This window comes from Mauremys reevesii, linkage group 3 (genome assembly GCF_016161935.1).
Source record: "Mauremys reevesii isolate NIE-2019 linkage group 3, ASM1616193v1, whole genome shotgun sequence".
Classification (NCBI taxonomy): Eukaryota; Metazoa; Chordata; order Testudines; family Geoemydidae; genus Mauremys; species Mauremys reevesii.
The window spans coordinates 160,780,073-160,792,637 of record NC_052625.1 but is presented as its reverse complement, the minus strand read 5'-3'; the positions used below and the strand labels follow the sequence as shown (position 1 = coordinate 160,792,637).

General features: G+C 40.5%; 1 protein-coding gene across 1 annotated transcript in view; it reads right to left on the bottom strand.

Annotated features, from left to right (window-relative positions):
- The window catches only part of KHDRBS2 (KH RNA binding domain containing, signal transduction associated 2), a 548,941-nt gene that overhangs the window by 499,211 nt on the left and 37,165 nt on the right, over window positions 1-12,565 (bottom strand). The gene's annotated exons all lie outside the window — the stretch shown is intronic.

Here is a 12,565-nt window from a genome sequence, read left to right as displayed (position 1 = left end):
ATTGTTTGACATTAACCTGCTTAAATTGGAAGAGACTATCAAGGGCAAATCCAATAAGAAATGAAATAATGGCAAAGATAAGACATCCTCAGGTACACATCTCCAAAGCACGTTAGATAACAATGGCTGAGCCACCAATGGAAAAAAAAAAAACCTGTTTGGATCCATCCAGTTTAGAATGGCTCATTTTTTCAAAGTCTAAGACTGGGATCCAAGGGGATCTAAAACCTCAAAGACCCTAGAGAACGAAAAGGGGTTGGGTGAAGTAGGAAGGCCTACGCAGTGCTTGGAGTGCAAAGCTAACAGGCTGGCAAACACATTGGAAAGAGATAGAAACTGCAGCAGGATCAGTCTGCTTTCTTCCTGCCAGATATGGAGTTAGCTGAGCTGAAGGAATTTACAAAGGTATAAGGAATATGTAGGCCTTTTACTGGTTTTACTGTTTGCTTTACATGCTTTTTACCTTTGAGGAATGAATAAATAATGTTTTGCTTCAAGATGCTGTTTCAAGCTCACTAAAAGCATATGCTGTCAGAGACTCCTGATGGGAAATTTTTACAGGTGCCCAATCTCAGTTGGGCTTTTGTCCTTAACATGGTTGGGAACCAAGGGAGCTGCAGTCCAGAAATCCAGTCTGTGAGTGGCTGGCCCACATGGCTGCACCCCGAGTGAGGTGCAGAAAGCTAGTTTGGCCACCTAAAGGGTGCACTTGAGAGGGACTAAAAGAGGTCTAAGGCGCAGTTCATCTGGCAGCTGTTATATCTCAATTGAGCACATCCATACTCTTCTCCTCTCCAAGATAAATAATCCTTGTTTTTGCAAATTTTCATTATGTGTCAGTCCTGCCATAGTTATCTATGGAAATCTTCAATATACCATTATAGTGACTAACTGTGCACATAGTAGTTCCAGTAAAGTTATCCCATTTCTTGTTATGTAATATTTGGCATATAAAAATGTTGACTACTTTGGCCAATCAACATTATTAATTATTATTAGTATTTCTTTTGTGGTAGCACTTAGAAGCCTAGATTAGATTAAGTCCTCTTTGTGGTAGATATTGTATCATAGATAGGCATAGTAAGTGGCAGACCCTGCTCAAAGGAACTTAACCATCAATATATATTTATTTGTCCAAATTAAATATACGCTGTCATTGTGCAGCCCATTTCTTCACAATGTGTTTCAGTCTGTCTGGCGTTTCTCACAATCTGCACAGCTTTTAATAGTTACAATTTACAGCATCAAAAAGTTTGCCAAAGTATTACCAACTTCCTCCTCAGAATCCTTATTGTTAAATAACTCTGGCCCCAGTGCTGGCCCTTTCCACTATGAGAAGCAGACATGCACTGTGACTGTTTCCTATCAATGTGACCCATAACTATACTTTGACCCTTACTCTTTGGTTATTCATTTTTTTTGTAGTCTAGTATGAGGAAGCCTATCAAAAGCTTTATGAAAATCCAAGTACATTATATTGAGCTGGTCATCTTTATCTACTTTTATTAACTTTTTTCAAAGAACTCTGGCAGGCTAAAGAGGCACAATTTTCCCTTACAGAAGCTGTGCTACTTTGACCCTATTAGATTATATTTATCCAAGTACTCTACTATTCTACCCTTAATTAAAGTTTCAATCAATTTCCCGGAAATGGTAGTGAAGCACCCTGGTCTGTAATTCCTAGGATTTCCTTTGGCTTCTTTTGTTAGAGAGTCACCACATTAGTGACTTTTCAGTCTTTTGGAACAATTGCTTTCTTTAGAAATATAGTATACTTTGCACTAGTATTTCTACCATTTCATAATTATTTTGTTCAGATTGATTTATATTTTGTCACAGGGCATGACTCCTTTCCTGCCTTCCCCTCACAGAAACAACATGGAGTCCTGTGGTCATACTTTTGCTGTATCCTTTTAAGTTCCCTCCACCATTTCTGCAACAATCTAGTTACAGCACCAACAGGGCTTTTTGTCCCTCTCCCTAAGACCTGAGGGGAACAGAGGTCTCCCTTCCTTGAGGCATCCATGTAACTAAGTTCAACTAGCCCTGGTCCCCTCTCTCCCCTGGCCCTTCCTTCCTGCCTCTTTATCAGCCTTGGGCCAATTGACTTCTTATCCCAGCCAGCTAGCCAGCCCGGTTGTCTAATTACACCTGTCAGCCTTCTCAAGGGGAACTAATTAACATCTGAGTGATCAGAGCGTAGCCTCACCTGTTCACAGCCATGCACTCTTTCAAATATTCCCATAATACTCTAAAGGTACATGGGGGAGTGGGGATTCACAAGAGGGAATCAGGTTCCATAATGCCCACTGTTGCAGCCCTAACTTTTAGGTGCCCTACTGCCTAGTGGATTTCACAACCCTGAGTTAGATACCTAAGAATAGGGTTCATAGAAGCCAGCACGCTGTGCAGGCAGCCACCTAAGATAGCCAATAAGAAATGCTGAGTGGTGTGGCCTAACCCCCATCCCTCAAAGGGATTTAGGCACCTAATTTCTGGCCACAGAGAGGCACCTATCTCCATTTAGGATTCACAGGTTCACATCCTGGAATTAGGCACCTACACCACTCAGTTTCATTCCCTTCCTGCTCACAGGATCACAGAGCCTCGGCTCTAGCCTGAACCCAAACATCTACACTGCAATTAAAAAGTCTCATAGCCTGAGCCCCATAAGCCCAAGTCAACAGACATGGGCCAGCCATGCATGTTTAATTGCAGTGTACACAAAACCTTAGGGATTTTAGGTGCCTACAGGTTTAGGCTGTATCTGTGCAAGGATTTGTGAATGTCAGGAGTGCATAAATTCTATGCAGTGAAAATAAATATAGTCTAGAAGAGGATCTTGATAAATGGACAGATGTGTTGGAGAGACATGGGCTCAAAATAAGCGGAGGAGAAACTGAGTATATGCTATGCAATATCAGGGCCGGCTCCAGGCACCAGCTTATAAAGCAGGTGCTTGGGGCGGCCACTCCGGAGTGGGGCGGCACTTTCAGCTATTCGGCAGCAATTCGGCGGAGGGTCCCTCACTCCTGCTCGGAGCGAAGGACCTCCCGCTGAATTGCCGCAGATCGCTATCGCGGCTTTTTTTTTTTTTTTTTTGGCTGCTTGGGGCGGCAAAACCCCTGGAGCCGGCCCTGTGTAATATCAATGATGTGAATACTGAAGACTTATCCTTGAAATTAAATAGGCAAACAATATAAAAAATGCAGTTTCAAGTATCTGAATTCCAGAATCCAGGAAAATGGAGGACTAAATTAGAGCTAGAATAATAAATGTTTAGCTCAAATGGAGAGAGATAAGTAGTGTAGTATGTCACAGGAAGTTACCACTAAGATTAAAAGGGAAAGTCTGTAAAATAATTGTCTGTCCATTTTTAATATATGACACTGAGTATTGGACAACAAAGAAGACACATGAGCAATTGATCTGTTCCACGGAAATGCAAATGTTGAGACGGATGAGTGGTATAAGCAAGGAAGACTATGTGCTCAAAGTAACAGACAAACAAAACGAATCAGAGAGTGTGGGCTCAGATAGTTGGTCATGTAAAATACAGTCCAGAAAAAAACTATATGGATAAGAGTCCAACAGATCAAGACTGAAGGAAAAAGACAGAGGGACTGTCCCTAGAAGAAATGGTCGGGTGTCATAAAGGAAGATATGTTCATGCCAAACCAGCCTGATTTTCTTCTTTGATAGGATAATTGATTTGGTGGGTAGGGGGAATGTGATGGACATAATATACCTGGACTTCAGCAAGGCTTTTGACACAGTCCCACATGACATTCTGATAAGTAAGCTGGAGAAATGCAGGCTTGACAGAACTACCATTAAGTGGATACATAATTGGTTAAACAACCACAAGCAAAGAATAACTATTAATGGAGGGATGTAAGATTGGAGGGAGGTCTGAAGTGAGGTTCCACAGGGATTTGTTTGGGATCAAGTGTTGTTGAACATCTTTATTAAAGACCTGGATGTGGGTATAGAGAGCATACTTATCAAGTTTGCAGATGACACAAAGCTAGAGAGCGATACCAATACTTTGGAAGACAGAGGCAAAATTCAGAGGGATCTTGGTAAATTGAAGAAATGGGCTATAGAGAACAAAATGAAATTAAACAAAGACAAATGTAAGGTGCTACACTTAGGGAAGAAAAAACAAATGCACAAATACAGAATGGGGGGAAACTGGCTTGGTAACAGCACTGCTGAGAAGGATATGGGAGTTGTGGTGGATTACAGCTTCAACATGAGTCAGCAATGGATGTCACAAAAAAAGCAAAAGCAATTTTAGGTTGCATCAATAGAGGCATAGCATGCAAGTCATGAGAGGTGATAATACCACACTACTCAGTGCTGGTAACGCCTCACCTGGAGTACTGTGTCTGATTTTAGTCACTATTGTATAGAAAGGATGTAGAGAAACTGGAAAGGATCCAGTGGTGACTGCAATCCACCAAAGGCACTTGAGGAAGTAACAAGCCAACAGTCAAACCTTTAAGAAAGCAACACAGATAATGTGAGGGTTGGAAACGGATTGTGTGGGGATAGAAAACTGCAGCACCTTTATATAGTTACGTAATATTTTGGATGCTTATCAGAACTCAATTCCACATTTTGGGGGGGTCCCCTGTAACTATCTTTAGGCATACTGGGCAGAAACTATGCCAATTTACACCATCTTATCCACTGTATTTAGTAGGGCTATTATAATTTACACACTTATTGATTGTTTGACTATGATACCATTTGCCTGGCTTTTTTTTTTTACTTTGCTTTGGTTTTTTTCCCCTTCTTTTAGTTCCCACGTAGTCCCAGAACTAGGGCACAAATTATTTAAACTGGAAAAGGAAATTATTTCACTTTGGGATTAACAATTAAGCAGAGAAAAAACTGCATCTAGGGTTACCACAAATGCCTGTGTGAAATCTATACACCGGTAGCCCTCTAGTGTGTTTGGTTCAATGTACAGCTGAACATATGGATAAGATCCTTTGGTAACATTTACAGCTAGGAAGGAATCCTGGAAGGCGACTGGGGCAAAAGATCTATTTAACTCTTTTCTTATCACCCAAGTTTTTATCATATTATGGCTTACCATCTCTACTCCTGTAACTGATTAATCATCAATGCTTTGAGGTTTTTTGGTTCATAGTGAGGAACAAAGAAACAAGTGTGTCCACTCCTGCTGTTTTTTTGTAGTCGCACATCATACTTTTTCTATGTAAACACTGATCTTGGGACCACATTACAACTTGTCTGCTCATAAATTATGGTGATCTCTCTGCATTTTGTCTGTCTTTTCTACATTCAGTCATATAGACTCTATACTATTATTAAATGCAAAGCTTGGACTTGTTACTGTTATCTTCACTTGTTGACTGGAGGATCTGCATGGGATGAGACAATTCACCTCACCAACAAACATGTGGATCAGTGACCTCATCACTGGTTTCTGTCTATAAATGTGAGCATTTACTGTGTCAACTTTGGACGAGACAACCTGGACAGGGAGCATGGGGTAAATAGCTTCATCAGAACAATAGATTTCTCTCTTTCAGCCTCACTGTAAAATAAATAAATAAATGAGAACTAACTATTACACCACATCTTCTTGAAATTTTATGCTCACATTTCAAGCAACTGTAGCATTTCACAGAAAAATACAAATATCAAGTATGCAAAATCACCTGAAACAAAACAAATTAAACTGCTTTAAACATATGTTGTTGGATTGTTTTTTGCCACTTCTCATTTTACAATTTAAAAAAAAAACAAGTTTCAAGATAACTGAGTGACTGTGCCTTAAAAATACAATTATCAGTAAAATAAACATTTATTAATGTGCCCTTGTATGCAACGATGAGATCAATTTTATGTATGGTACCAAGGTTTGATTGATTAGCATTTCCTTTGCTACTTTTTATATTCTTAGTGCAACAAACCAAGCCACACTTTGAGTATTAAGCTGATATTTAGCTAAGTAGGACTATCCAAAACTCGGAGTAGCAGAAACTAAGAGTCTGAAGCTAATGGAGGTTTTTCAACTGATGTCCCTGGGCTTTGAATCAGGCCCTAAGTAACTTAAATACCCAATTAGTTAATTTAGTAGGGTTTTATGGTTTCTTTTTGTTTTAATGTCATACTAGGGCAGTGATTGGCAACCTTTGGCAGGCGGCCCATCAGGGAAATCTGCTGGTGGGCCAGGATGGTTTGTTTACCTGAAGCATCCACAGATTCAGCTGATCACAGCGCCCACTGGCCGTGGTTCACTGTTCCAGGCCAATGGGGGCTGCAGGAAGCAGCGTGGGCCAGCACATCCCTTGGCCCGCGCCACTTCCCAGAGCCCCCATTGGCCTGAAATGGTGTACCGCAGCCAATGGGAGCTGCGATCGGCTGAACCTGCGGATGCTTCAGGTAAACAAACTCTCCCAGCCTGCCAGCGGATTTCCCTGATGGGCCACGTGCCAAAGGTTCTGATCCCTGTACTAGGGTGTAATTCTGTTATACCAAAGGGAAGCATTCTATATGCTGTACATCAGAATATACTTTTTAGGTATTACATCTAATGCCCTGATTCTACACTCAAATCCAAGCACACAGACCCCTGTATCCATGTTGAAACCCATCAGCAGGGATCTAGCCACTGTGGTGTTTAGATGTGCTTGTAATTATTAGAACTGGGAGCACTGGCTGTTGGGAGTCTGAAAGGACAGGAAACAGGAAGGAGGGGGGAGGAGTTGAGGAGGCTGAGTGAGAGTTACAGAGGGTGCAGCAGCTGCTTGGTATAGATGTTTCCACTGTAAAAATAAAGTCCTGTTGAAGTTGTTAGTAACTTGCCTGGTTGATACAACACCCACACAGATCTGATTGCAGGAGTTTTGAAAATTTGCATGAATTTTATGAACACATCTTACTATGTGAAGTTATATTTTGGATTTCTTTTAATGTTGTCATATGAGGAAGAGGAGATTTTATGTCTTATTATGACCAGAACAAGAGAAAAATGCAGTTAAATGCTTAGAGCCTTGTCCTGCAACCCTAACTCATGCTGGCTTCATGCTAGTAGGACCATTGAACCTTCTTGCAAAATCAGCCTTCTCTTACCCACTAAGCACTAGAATACCATGGGCACACAGATTGTATCTGGGCTCTTCAAACAACTCAATCTATCTTTATTGATCTCTGTGGTCAATAATACAGACACACACAGTTAAAGCTAGAATTACAGAACTTCACACAGTACCAAAATTTAGCTTCTCAGCCTATTTACATTTAAATTACATAGTTTACCTTCAATTGGATCAAATATGCAAGCTAATCTGTTTAAAATGTATGATTTTATAACATACAGTACACATTTTAAATGTAACTTACATTTTCAAATCTCCAAACACCATTCAACAACATTCAACTTTTGTAATAATATATACATTTATACATGTATAATAATAACGTACATCTCTACTGAGTATACGATACACAAGTTATTTGACACTGGCTTGGTACTAATACGCACTATCAATGCAATGGACTCTCTGACTAGATGTTACCAGGCATGTTTGTTCTATTGAACCTATTAGTATAGGCTATTTTTAAACTATTGATAAAAGTGGAGTCATAAGAACATAAGAAAGGCCGTGCCGGGTCAGACCAAAGGTCCATCAAGCCCAGTATCTGTCTACCGACAGTGGCCAATGCCAGGTGCCCCTGAGGGAGTGAACCTAACAGGCAATGATCAAGTGATCTCTCTCCTGCCATCCATCTCCATCCTCTGACGAACAGAGGCTAGGGACAATAGGATTGAACTGAGTACAAGACACTAAGAAAACAGAAATTATACAGTGCATGTATAGACTCAGTGATCCACTTACTTTGGCTAAAATAAGAACTCTATCAAGAATATACACAGGGCTAAAGATTAAGTGTACCTACAGCTATTAAAACTTTTTAGAAGAATAACAGGTTTTTTAAGTTTTGTTTTATTTAAATGGAACCCAAAAAGTTACAAAAAAGTGCAGTTTTTATTAAGATTTTTTTTAAGTGCCATACTTTTAAAACCATATTTCCATATTGTTTCCTTGCAATTTCATCTTCTAATTATAGTTTTCCATTACCTGGAAGCCTTAATGTTGATTTTTTCTATGGTGGCTTTAGCCATTTAAAGACTGCAGATCAAACAAATCTTTAGCACTGCAGGTTGTAATACAGTAGAACAGACATTTTGACTGTGTTCAAATGCAATTATCTTCTCAACTGCTATGAATTTGGGCTTATGGTTGGTATGCTTTGAAAGCTCAGGTTCATGAGCCCATATTTATTGGTGTCACAGAGATAATTGCATTTGATTTTCTTTCCTTTGCCAACTGCAAGCAGTTCCAGTAGCAATTTTATGATCTGACCTAAATGTATAAATGATTAGCAAAATGTGACTTGGCGAGTGGCAGTTTAATCACTGCCTGCAGCCCATCATGCCTTAAAAGATATAATACATTTTTCAAATGAAGCTCTAGAGATGAAATGCTGGCCTCTTTCCTGCAAGGAAAGAACTCCAACATACAGGAGTAGAGATATTGTTGGGGGGAAAAATACATACTGAATATGAAGGACACTTATGCCAAGCAGGAACAGGCACCCAGCTGGCAAATGTGATCATTTCTAGAGATTAGTACACCTCCAAGCTGTATTAATTTTAATGTGAAGCTATTTTTAAACATTCACATTGGGTTAATATTTAGCCTTGCTATATCTTGAGAAAGAGCTAGTGGTGCAGAGATATACTTAAACAACATGGCTCTTGTCAGCAGGCAGCTACAGTTTTAGCTCTTCCCATCCCACTCTATTTCCATGAGGCTAGATAGATAGATAGATAGATAGATAGATAGATAGATAGTAGGGCTGTCGATAGTGGCATTCACTCACGCGATTAACTCAAAAAAGTAATTGCAATTAAAACAGTGAATTGTGATTAATCGCAGTTTTAATTACACTGTTCAAAAATAGAATACCAATTGAAATTTATTAAATATTTTTGAATGTTTTTCTACATTTTGAAATATGCGGAAACTACAGAACCTGAACCACCAAAAAGGAAAATCAACCTTTCTGCTGGTGGCATCTAACTCAGATAATGAAAATGAACATGTTTCAGTCCGTACTGCTTTGGATGGTTATCGAGCAGAACCCATTATCAGCATAGACACATGTCCTCTAGAATGGTGGTTGAAGCATGAAAGGACATATGAATCTTTAGCGTATCTGGCACATAAATATCTTGCAACACTGGCTACAACAGTGCCATGAGAATGCCTGTTCTCACTTTCAGGTGATATTGTAAACAAGAAGCAGGCAGCATTATCTACTGCAAATGTAAACAAACTTGTTTGTCTCAGCAACTGGCTGAACAAGAAATAGAACTGAATGGACTTGTAGGCTCTGAAGTGGTTTTACATTGTTTTATTTTTGAATGCAGGTTTTTTTGTACATAATTCTACATTGTAAGTTCAAATTTCATGATAAAGAGATTGTACTACAGTACTTGTATGAGATGAATTGAAAAATACTTTCTTTTGTTTTTTTACAGTGCAAATATTTGTAATGAAATGAAATATAAAGTGAGCACTGTAAACTTTGTATTCTGTTTTGTAATTCTTGCAGAAAATATCCAAAATTATTTAAATAAATAGTATTCTATTATTGTTTAACAGTGCAATTAATCATGTGACTAATCGTGATTAATTTTATTAATCACGTGATTTATTGCAATTTTTATATCCCTTGACAGTCTAGCCTATAACAGGTCTTAAACAGTGCCAAAGTCTTAGAACTAGCTTCATCTACCCCATAAGGGATTGTCACCCTCAGTGAAGTTCAGAAGGAGGCCTGAAGTTCTACTAGTACTGGTTCTACAAGACATTGGCTTAGAATGGTTTATAGCATTTCTTCCCTTCAAGTGTGCCCTCCTGATTTACATCTTGAGTAATTCATTAAGGAGTTCTAAACCTGAATAAAACCCACTAAAGCCAAAACTATATTTAACAAAGCAAATTTGTTTAACAACCACTGAAAGAATGTAGTACCATGTTTAAGCTCTGATTTAATAAAAAAAATAAAAGTACAGGGAAGACAGCATGAACAGTTTGTTCAGGTGTAAGATATTTAAACTGATTTTATAGTACAGATTTCTAACATAATCATTTCCAATTACAAATCAAAAACATACATTAATAGAGTTTAACAATAGCTTCACGATTTCTAATGACTAATCTATTGCTGCCAATCTTACACTTCTGGGAAGGAAAAATTAAAGCTAACAGTTAAGGTTCAAAAAAGTTATGAGACATACACTACTTATAAAGGACAAATTCCTACTTTGAGCTCTTTGAAGAGAAGTATGAAGACAATGAGCTCCAGGCTACTAGATATGGTTGAACGAGTTTCAGTAATAATAACTCCTAATGCCAGTATATTGGCTGATTCTCAGATATCCAACATTTCTGCATAAACACTACTATTGTTGAGTCTGAACTCTTTATGAACTGAAACTTAACTCAGACTACATGTCTCTGTCTGAAACTTTTAATCAAAAGCTTTGACCTGCGAACTACTCATGACCCTTCCCCTCCCAATAAGTAGCCATAAGTAGTCATCTCCTCTTATGTCTTCTCCAATTTACATTTTAACCTGTTTTATCCTGTAGATCTTGATTGATTATGCATGACCATTATGATCTGTTAATCACTTTGTTTACTTCTGTGTATAAATATTGATGCTCACCCCTAATAAACTTGCCACACTTACTCCGAAGCTTTTCTGTAAGCTAAGGATGGTGTGAGCCCGTTGATCAACGAATTGTCTGGTCTCTGACAGATTTGTGAGCCCCATACCAACTCCGCACAAACTCGGGTGCTGGAGAGGTGAGTAAGGACTTGCTTTTTACCTAACAATTTGGGGGCTTGTCCGTGAATTCCTTCTGGTGCGGTGCCTCTGTCCAGTGGTCAGACCACTCACATACGAATTGGCAGGCGCCACGGGAGATTTCTCCCAGCCAATTCAATATTGAGGGGTCGTGTACTGGACAGCAGGATAAACGCCAGTTGGAGGGCTCCTGTCAGACACCATGGGTCAAGGGACTAGCGTGCCTCTTGAGAGTCCGCTGGGGATTGTAAATAAGTTATGGAATGAAGGGAAACTCCCAGTACAGACAGGAATGTCTAGGAGGAAGTTGTACACACTGTGTGTAAGGAATTGGACTGGGTATACCGCGGTATTGGCCGACCCGGAGATGAGGTGGCCTTCGTATGGCTCTTTCGAACAGGCTGCCTTAAGAGGAGTAAGGAGCCAGATCGAAAAGACCATCCGGGACAGTTATGTTACTGGTTTTGTTGGGACACAGCAGCAGAGCTGTGGAAATCTTTAAAAATTATGGCAGTCAGGTATTCTTCCGAGAGTGAACCCCCTCCATGTTATTTCGATGAAGGGTGTAAACCACGGCGTGTTTTAACTTGTCAGTTGGTCCCCACTGCACCTGCCCCTATTCCTCCGCAAGGGGACTCTCTCCAGAGTGCAGAGGGGAATCTGCAGGACTCCAGATTGGAATCTCTGCAGAGGGATAAGGAGGAAATGGAGGGGCACACCTCGGGAGGAGTTTTGCATGGGAGAAAGGGAAAGTAGTAAAAAGAAAGAAAAAAGGAAGAATATAAGTTGATGGCTTTAGCTTTTTGCGGTGGTATTCGAGGCAGAAGCCATGGCCGTGACAGGGGATTTCAGGGTGCTCGGGGAAGAGGGTCCTGGCAACCCCAGCCATCAGGAAATTGTTTTCAGTGCGGACAACCCGGTCACTTTAAACGTGAATGCCCCTGGGGACGCCCAGAGGGTCCGGTCGCATCCGCAGATACTTACACCACCCCTGCACCACCAGCCCAGCCCGTTCCTCAGGTCTGGATCAACTACGGGCAACAGCAGCAGCTGCAGCGAACTCAGCCTTCTCAATGACGGTACCCCGGGGGCGAAGGCAAACAATGTGATGGTCTTATTTCCTTAATGTCTTTAGCCAGCTCTTTCCTCACTTTCTCCCCTCCCAGCAAAGAGCCTCATCTAACCCTTTCAGTCCAGGGACTGCCTGTCTGTTTCCTCATTGATACTGGAGCTACTTTCTCTCTTTTAAATCATGCCCCCTCTCCCTGGCTATCCTCTGAGGTTAAAACTGCAACTGGGGTGGAAGGCAACCCACAGTCTCTGGGACTCACTTTACCTCTAAATGTTATTTATGCTGATAAATGTTTTTCTCACCGTTTTCTTTTTTCCCCAGCTTGTCCGATCCCTTTGATGGGCCGGGATTTACTCTGTAAGCTTGAGGCTACTTTAACCTGCACTCCTGAAGGGGTAGGATTATTGGTGACAGTGTTAGGAGATTCGGCCCCAACTCAGGGTAATTGGGAACCCCCCCCTCTCTCTCCCCTGACCTCACTGACTTGCCTTTAACCCTCTGGGGAATTTCTGACACTGATGTTGGCCTGCTCCTTTCGGCAGAGCCAGTAAGGATTCAAGTAAAGCCCTC